At 48.4% G+C, this 9,665-nt stretch overlaps 1 pseudogene; it reads left to right on the forward strand.

The window, feature by feature from the left end:
* The first annotated feature begins 8,415 nt into the window (after positions 1-8,415).
* LOC129490953 (uncharacterized) lies at positions 8,416-8,568 on the forward strand (annotated as a pseudogene).
* The last annotated feature ends 1,097 nt before the right edge of the window (positions 8,569-9,665 follow it).

Below are 9,665 nucleotides of genomic sequence, written 5' to 3' on the forward strand. Positions count from 1 at the left end.
CCCTGCCTCTGCCCTTACCTCAAAGAAAGCAGCCAAAGGGGGCCCTGTAAAGCATAAGCCAGCACATGACACTCCTCTCAGAACCCTGTAATGGTTTCCCATTGCACTCACGCTCAGATAAGACCCAGTCCCTTTAAAGTTTGACACACTCTGGCCCAGCTGTCTTCCTGCCTTCATCTCCTATTACTTCCTCTCCTTGCTCACTATGCTCCAGCCACACTGGCTGACTTTCTGACTCCCAGAACTCTCCAAGTTCCTTATCTCTCCATTTCCTATACCCTTTCTTTTCTTTTTTTTTTTTTTTTTGAGATGGAGTCTCGCTCTGTTGCCCAGGCTGGAGTGCAGTGGCGCGATCTCAGCTCACTGCAAGCTCTGCCTCCTGGGTTCATGCCATTCTCCTGCCTCAGCCTCCCAAGTAGCTGGGACTACAGGTGCCCACCACCACGCCTGGCTAATTTTTTGTATTTTTAGTAGAAACGGGGTTTCATCGTGTTAGCCAGGATTGTCTCAATCTCCTGACCTCATGATCCACCCGCCTCGGCCTCCCAAAGTGCTGGGATTACAGGTGTGAGCCACCGCGCCCGGCCTCCTATACCCTTTCCTGTGCTGCTCCTTTCCCAGACTTCCATATGGCTCATTGTCTCATTTGTACCCATGTAATTTTAATTTACGGAGGTGACTAAGTGACAAAGTGAGACCAATGCCATTGAAAGGGAAGTTTAATGTAACTCACAGTTTTTCTAGAAACAAGAGGCATGCCATGCCATGTCACATGGAGAAGCACCAAGTTTGGTCAGGAGGCAGAAGCAGGATCTGGGGAAAGCGTACGCCAGATTCTTTTTTTTTTTTTAAACCGAGTCTCGTTCTGTCACCCAGTCTGGAGTGCAATGGCACGATCTCGGCTCACTGCAATCTCTGGCTCCCAGGTTCAAGCAATTCTCCTGCCTCGGCCTCCTGTGTAGCTGGGATTATAGGCGCCCGCCACCACGCCCAGCTAATTTTTGTATTTTTAGTAGAGACGGGGTTTCACCATGTTGGTCAGGTTGGTCTCTGACCTCAGGTGATCCATCCATCCGCCTCAGCCTCCCAGAGTGCTGGGATTAACAGGTGTGAGCCACCACGCCTGGCCTCAGATTCTTTATTGGGGTTTCTGTGGGATAGATGTGAAAGAAAAATAAATCTCGGGACCCCAAAATCATTAAGCCAAGGGAAAAGTCAAGCTGGCAACTATGTCAGGCAAACCTGCCTCCCAGTTTAGTCCTAGATAAGACAGCTACAAAAATAAGAAGCTACATACCTCCCTCACAATTTGCCCACAAGGAAATTTCTGTCTGACAAAGGTCAGACAGAACTCAAAGTCACCTCTCTCAGGCTCACCTAAGACAAATGCATATCTGATTGCTTCCTTTGCCCTATTGTTTATATAAAAAAGCAGATTCACTGAGCCAGACTAAATTGTGTATTCAGTGGAAGGCTGATCAAGGACTCAAAATAATGCAACCGTTTGTTTCTTATCCACTTAGGACCCGGAAGCCCCCACCTCCAGTTGTCCCGCCTTACAGGATCCAACCAATGTACAGCTAACACATATTGATTGATGTCTCATGTCTCCCTGAAATGTATAAAAGCAAGCTGTACCACGACCACCTTGGGCACATGTCCTCAGTACCTCCCGAGGCTGCATCTTGGGCGTGTCCTTAATCATGGCAAAATAAACTTTCTACATTGACTGAGACCTTCCTCAGATATTTTGGGTTCACACAGGCAAGGCAGAGAAAGGTGAACAGTTTGGGATTTGCTCACTTGAATAATTTTGGTGGGCTTTGGGATATTGGGGCTGTCCCAAGTTGTCTGGAACTTGGCCCTGTGTTGATTTCGGGCAGGGGAAATATTCACTTGGTATATGAGTGTTTGATAAAGGAGATGGTTGGGTGTATAGGCTCTAGACTGATTAGTTTTCATATAAAGGGTATATTCTCAGGGAGCACTTTTATAAGAATTGACTGGCCCTAGGAAGGGTAATCTTTCTCCAGCCAGCAAGGTCACAAATGCTGGAGCATTAAGAATACAGAAAGTAGCCAGTAATCTTAGCACTTTGGGAGGCCGAGGTGGGCGGATCACGAGGTCAGGAGTTTGAGACCAGCCTGCCCAACATGGTGAAATCCTGTCTCTACTAAAGATACAAAAATTAGCCAGGCATGGTGGCAGGTGCCTGTAATCCCAGCTACTCGGGAGACTGAAGCAGGAGAATTGCTTGAACCTGGGAGGCAGAGGTTACAGTGAGCCGAGATCACACCACTGCACTCCAGCCTGGGCAACAGAGAGAGACTCCACCTCAAAAAAAAAAAAAAAAAAAAAGTGGGATTCAGAAAATAAAGCTGGGCATGGTGGCTCATGCCTGTAATCCCAGCACTTTCAGAGGCTTAGGTGGGCTTGGGCTTGAACCCAGGAGTTTGAGAGCAGCCTGGGCAACATGTATCTACAAAAAAAAAATACAGAAATTAACCAGACGTGGTGGCAAGTGACTGTAGTTCCAGCTATTCGGGAGGGGAGGTGGAGGTTGCAGTGATCACACCACTGCACTTCATCCTGGGTGACAGAGTGAAACCCTGTTTCAAAAAAAGAAAAAAAAAAAAGAAAAGAAAACATGGTTAATACAATTGGCCCTGTTATTAATGGATGTGGCCCTGTTATTAATGGATGCCAAATAGACAAATTCACGATCTGAGAAAATGAGATTAGAAAACTTATTTTCTTTCGTTTCTTTTTTTTTTTTTTGTCTTTTTTTTTTTTTTTAATTTTTTTTGCATACAAAAACAATAAACATTTTCTAAAAATACATACAAACAAAAAGATGCGTATCAAACATATTAGGAAGGTTGCACATGGGAAGTCGGGGAATAGAAATGGGGGTGGGAGTTAAAATAAATGAGAGAGGGACTTTATATGGATCAGTGATAATAACTCAATCCTCTATTTGACAAAGAAGAGGGAGAAGGAAGAGGAAGAAAAAGAAAGTGGGATAAAGGATCAGAAAGGGAGGAAAATAGAAAAAATTAGAGTATGACTCCAGGGTAGACCTGTTTTGTTGTCATTGAGTTGGTTGGTTGGTTTGTCTGTTGTATTCTTCATGTTTCGCCAAGTTGGCCAGACTGGTCTCGAACTCCTAGCCCGAAGTGATCAACCTGCCTCGCCCCCCAGAGTGCCGGGACCACAGGCGTGAGCCACCACGTCCAGCCCCCACATTGCTTCTGGCCTCCGTGGTAGACCTCCCAGACGGAGCGGCCAGGCAGAGGAGCTCCTCACTTCTACCCAGACACGGGGCGGCCGGGCAGAGGGGCTCCTCACTTCCCAGACGGGGCGGCCAGGCAGAGACGCTCCTCATTTCTTCCCAGACGATAGGTGGCCGGACAGAGGCGCTCCTCACTTCCCAGACGATGGGTGGTCGGGCAGAGGCGCTCCCCACTTCCCAGACGATGGGTGGCCGGGCAGAGGCGCTCCTCACCTCCCAGACGATGGGTGGCCGGGCAGAGGCACTCCTCACTTCCCAGATGGGGCAGCCAGGCAGAGGCGCTCCTCACTTTCCAGACAATGGGTGGCCGGGCAGAGGCGCTCCTCACCTCCCAGACGATGGGTGGCCGGGCAGAGGCGCTCCTCACCTCCCAGACGATGGGTGGCCGGGCAGAGGCGCTCCTCACCTCCCAGACGGGGCGGCTGGGCAGAGGCGCTCCTCACTTCTTCCCGGACGGGGCGGCCGGGCAGAGGCGCTCCTCACTTCTTCCCGACGGGGCGGCCGGGCAGAGGCGCTCCTCACTTCTTCCTGGACGGGGCGGCCGGGCAGAGGCGCTCCTCCCTTCTTCCCGGACGGGGCGGCCGGGCAGAGGCGCTCCTCACTTCTTCCCGGACGGGGCGGCCGGGCAGAGGCGCTCCTCACTTCTTCCCGGACGGGGCGGCCGGGCAGAGGCGCTCCTCACTTCCTCCCGGACGGGGCGGCCGGGCAGAGGCGCTCCTCACCTCCCAGACGATGGGAGGCCAGGCAGAGGCAGAGGCGCTCCTCACTTCCCAGACGATGGGTGGCCGGGCAGAGGCGCTCCTCACTTCCCAGACGGTGGGTGGCCGGGCAGAGGCGCTCCTCACTTCCCAGACGGTGGGTGGCCGGGCAGAGGCGCTCCTCACTTCCCAGACGGTGGGTGGCCGGGCAGAGGCGCTCCTCACTTCCCAGACGGTGGGTGGCCGGGCAGAGGCGCTCCTCACTTCCCAGACAGTGGGTGGCCGGGCAGAGGCGCTCCTCACTTCCCAGACGGGGCGGCCGGGCAGAGGTGCTCCTCACCTCCCAGACGGGGCGGCCGGGCAGAGGCGCTCCCCACCTTCCAGATGGGGCGGCGGCCGGGCAGGGGCTGCAATCCCAGCACCCTGGCAGGCCAAGGCAGGCGGCTGGGGGGTAGAGGCTGCCACGAGGCCAGACCACGCCACCGCACTCCAGCCCGGGCAACACCGAGCACTGGGTGAGCGAGACTCCGTCTGTAGTCCCAGTACCTCGGGAGGCTGAGGCGGGCAGAGCACTCGGCGTCAGGAGCTGGCGACCAGCGTGGCCAAGATGGCGAACGCGTGCCTGCATCCAAAGGAGAAAAGGCAGGCAGCGGTGGCGCGCGCCGGCAGTCCCAGGCAGTCCGCGGAGCGGGCAGCAGCAAGCCGAGCAGATTGTAGCCTGGGCCAGAGAGGGAAAGAAAGAAAGAAAGAAAGAAAGAAAGAAAGAAAGAGAGAGAGAGAGAGAGGGAGGGAGGGAGGGAGGGAGGGAGGAAGGAAGGAAGGAAGGAAGCTAGCTTTTTTTTTTTTTTGAGACAGAGTCTCGCTCTGTCACCCAGGCTGGATGGAGTGCAGTGGTGCAATCTTGGCTCACTGCAACCCCTGCCTCCCGGGTTCAAGCGATTCTCCTGCCTCAGCCTCCCAAGTAGCTGGGGTTACAGGCACGCACCACCACACCTGGCTAATTTTTGTATTTTTTATAAAGACAGGGTTTCACCATGTTGGGCCAGGCTGGTCTCGAATTCCGGACCTCAAGTGATCCACCCCCCTCAGCCTCCCAAAGTGCTGGGATTACAGGCAGAAGAAACTGCGCCTGGCTAGGACATTTATTTTCTTATTTCGTATAGGCCAATGGTTCTCATATTTTTTGGTATCAGGACAACTTTGCACTCTCAAATGAATTTTTTTTTTTTTATTTTGAAACGTTGTCCCACTCTGTTGCCCAGACTGGAGTGCAGTGTCGTGATCTCAGCTCATTGCAACCTCTGCCTCCCAGATTTAAGTGATTCTTCTACCGCAGTCTCTGGAGTAGCTGGGATTACTGGCTTGTGCCACCATGCCCAGATAATGTTTGTATTTTTAGTAGAGATGAGGTTTTACCATGTTGGCCAGGCTGGTCTCGAACTCCTGGCCTCTGGTGATCTGCCCTCCTTGGCCTCCCAAAGTGCTGGGATTACAGGTGTGAGCCACCGTGCCTGGCCTCAAAAATTTTAGAGGGAGATAGGCAGGGTGGCTCATTCCTGTAATCTCACACTGAGGAGAACAAAATCACCTGGTGACAATTGAATAGGCCCCGGAGGCAAAATCTCCTTATCTAAGGAATTTAGAGGACAGCAAAGACCACCGGGTGACCATCTAACAGGCCATCCAGAGGCAAAACTCCTTCTCTGGGGAAATTAGTAGTAATTAGCCTTCCCTTTTTTTATTTTTTTAGAGGTGGAGTCTCACTTTGTCACCCATGTTGGAGTGCAGTCGCTGGGTCTCTGCTCACTGCAACATCCACCTCCCAGTTTCAAGAGATTCTCCTGCCTCAGCCTCCAGAGTAGCTGGGACTACAAGCGCCCATCACCACGCATGGCTAATTTTTTTGAGTTTTTAGTAGAGATGGTGTTTCACCCTGTTGGCCAGGCTGGTCTCCTGACCTCAGGTGATCCGCCTGCCTTGGCCTCCCAAAAGGCTTGAGCCACCACACCTGGCCAGTAATTAGAATTTCTATACATCTCCAGAACGTCATGCCAAAACTCGTTGAGCAACCCTTGCTGACACTGAGGCACCAAAATGTCTACAAACACAATTCTCAGAGACGTTTGAACCAGAGCAACTCCATCTTGAATAGGGGGCTGGTTAAATGAAGCTGAGACCTACTGGGCTGCATTCCCAGACAGTTAAGGCATTCTTGGTCACAGGATGAGATAGGAGGTCAGCACTGTGAACTAACCAGTGATCTCTGACTGCTGCTCAGAAAAAACAAGAGGGATGGGTAATGTAGAAATCTGAATTAATATTCTAATTCTAGGCACACTGGAATCAGCCAGCAACCCCATATCAGCTTGGTTCCAGTAGTTGCCCAGTTCATGGAAAATCTTCGTATTTAGTTTACTTGGGATAATTGTACTTACTTTGCTTTATTGTTGTAAAATATATTGTTGTTGTACTTTTTGTGTAGGATTGAGAGTAAGCTTACTCAACATTTTCTTAAATTAAACACTTATTAATCTTCCTGATATCACCTTTTGTCAGAACTTGGAGTTATGAATGACCCTTACCATACCAACGCTTTCTGACTGGGCTCCTCTCTATCCTAAATGCAGGAGACCCAATAGTTAGGCAGGAATGTCATCGCCCCTATTCAGGCTGAAGAAGTTGCAGAAAATGGATCTTCGTCTGTCTGCAACCCTTAGGATTAAGGGTTCTCTTATAGAGCGGGCGCAGTGTCTCATGCCTGTAACCCCAGCAATTTGGGAGGCCGAGGTGGGTGGATTACTTGAGGCCAGGAGTTCAGAACCAGCCTAGCCAACACAGTGAAACCCCATCTCTACCAAAAAATACAAAAATTAACCGGGTGTGGTGGCACGCATCTGTAGTCCCAGCTACTCGGGAGGCTGAGGCAGGAGAATTGCTTGAGTCTGGGAGGCGGAGGTTGCAGTGAGCCAAGATTGTGCCGCTGCACACCAGCCTGGGTGACAGAGTGAGATGCTGTCTAAAAAAAAATAAAAAAATTTAAAAAACAGTTATCTCGGCCAGGCGCGGTGGCTCACGCCTGTAATCCCAGCACTTTGGGAGGCCGAGGCGGGTGAATCACGAGGTCAGGAGATCAAGACCATCCTGGCTTAACACAGTGAAACCCCGTCTCTACTAAAAAAAATACAAAAAAAATTAGCCGGGCTTGGTGGCAGGCGCCTGTAGTCTCAGCTACTCCGGAGGCTGAGACGGGAGAATGGCATGAACCCGGGAGGCGGAGCTTGCAGTGAGCCGATATCGTGCTACTGCACTCCAGCCTGGGCTACAGAGCGAGACTCCACCTCAAAAAATAAATAAATAAGATAAATAAAAAAGAGTTATCTTATAAAAGGGAGGGGGGGGGCTGGCGCGGTGGCTCACGCCTGTAATCCCAGCACTTTGGGAGGCCAATAGGGCGCCGATCACGAGGTCAAGAGATTGAGACCCTCCTGGCCAACATGGTGAAACCCTGTTTCTACTAAAAATACAAAAATTAGCTGGGCGTGGTGGCGCACCCCTGTTGTCCCAGCTCCTCAGTGGGGCAGGAGAATTGCTTGAACCCGGGAGGAGGAGGTTGCAGTGAGCCAAGATCGCGCCACTGCACTCTAGACTGGCGACAGAGTGAGACTCTGTCTCTAAAAGAAAAAAAAAGTGATTAAGCCTCCTAAATGCTTCATAAAAAGCCATTATGACTCTCAACTGTACAACTTGCCTGCCTTACAGCTAGGTAAGGCCTGGCACACATGGAGTTAGATGCTGGAAAGAGTCAGACCTTATCTGCACTTCTGTCTGAGTCCTAGGCTCCACACCTACTACATCATTAAAATCCTGAACTTAACAAAGGTTGGCACTAAAAGTCACTAAGCGTTAACACTGTAACATGTAATTGAGACTACTGAAGAAACAGTTTTACATGCAAGGTGTGTAAGAAAAGTGAAATGTGTTTTTGGTAAAAGATTATAAGAAGTCATGGGAATTTTTTTGACTAGATTAATGAGTTAAATGACTGTATTAAGTTAGATGGAATAAAGCTGAAGGTTTAAGCAAATTGTGGAAGGTTTTTAAAAAATTAATCTTGTAGACTGGGCATGGTGGCTCATAATCCCACCACTTTGGGAGGCAAAGGCAGGTAGATCACTTGAGGTCGGGAGTTCGAGACCAGCCTGGACAACATAGTGAAACACCATCTCTACTAAAAATCCAAAAAAAAAATTAGCTGTGCGTGGTGGCACATGCCTGTAGTCCCAGCTACACAGGATGCTGAGGCAGGAGAATTGCTTGAACCTGGGAAGTGGAGATTGCACTGAGCTAAGATTGTGCCACTGCACTCCAGCCTGGGCAACAGAGCAAGACTCCATCTTGGGAAAAAAAAAAAAAACAGAAAAAAATATAGCTTCTTGGCCTTTTGGCTAAGATGAAGTGTAGTAAAAAAAACAGAAAAAAATAATAATTTTGTTAAAAAAAATTCAGTGTATGGGCCAGACATGGTGGCTCACGCCTGTAATCCCAGCATTTTGGGAGGCTGAGTTGGGTGGATCACTTGAGGTCAGGAGTTCAAGACCAGCCTGGCCAACATGGCAAAACCCAGTCTCTACTAAAAATTAAAAAAAATTAGCTGAGCATGGTGGTATGAGCCTGTAATCCCAGCTACTCAGGGAGCTGAGACATGAGAATCACTTGAACCTAGGAGGTGGAGGTTGTAGTAAGCCAAGATCATGCCACTGCACTTTAGCCTGGATGACAGAGTGAGACTCTGTCTAAAAAAAAAAAAATTCTCTGTGTGAATATATTGGCTAAAGTTAAGGGGATATTATTCAGTTTTTCTGTAAAGTAAACATTGGAATAAAAGCAAACTATGTTTTTCTTAAAGCAAAAACCTGCTTATAATATGCTCTTTAACAAAAATTTGTAAAGCGTTATAAAAGGTTTATGAGAATCTTACCTTATGGTTAAACATTGACATTGGGTAGGTATGTCTATAAGGTTTTATTGAGAATTGGGTTTAACAATAATACACTAATGTAAAGGTGAAAGTTTGTCTTATTTGGTACAAAAATCATACAGGAAGCATTGTCAAATTGAAATGGTATTTGGCTTTCTTGAGGCTGTATTTTTATAAATATGTTCTTGGTATGTGTTCCAAAATAATGGGAAACTCATAATTCGGATATGACTTAGTATATGTTATTAATAATTATAATTGTTACATAAAGTCATTGTATGCCACAGAGGTAACCACATTTCTTTGTTAATCATGTTGTTGACTGTGGCTGTCCTAAGACGTTTTGTCATCCATAAATAATTGTTGTCTTGCTTTGGTCCTCTTTAGAAGGTGGTTTATAATCAAGTATAGAACTCTAACAGATGTTCTTAAATGCACGTTTCTGATAACTTTTGAGATTGTGACATTAGAATAGAGGAAAAAACTTTCAGGACTCTCATGAAGAGCTGAAATGTTCATGAATATCAAACAGGAGTTAACTGCATGTACTAAACTAATAGAAGCCTGAAGTAACCTTTTTTAACATTTGCTTAAAATGTTGCTAATCTTTTGCTTTGTTTTTCAGAGTTAAGAAAAAGTTTCTTTTTAGCTATTTACAGCTTTTAACAATTGAGTAAAGTGAACAAAATTTAGAGCA

The sequence above is a fragment of the Symphalangus syndactylus genome, chromosome 9 (assembly GCF_028878055.3).
Source record: "Symphalangus syndactylus isolate Jambi chromosome 9, NHGRI_mSymSyn1-v2.1_pri, whole genome shotgun sequence".
NCBI lineage: Eukaryota > Metazoa > Chordata > Mammalia > Primates > Hylobatidae > Symphalangus > Symphalangus syndactylus.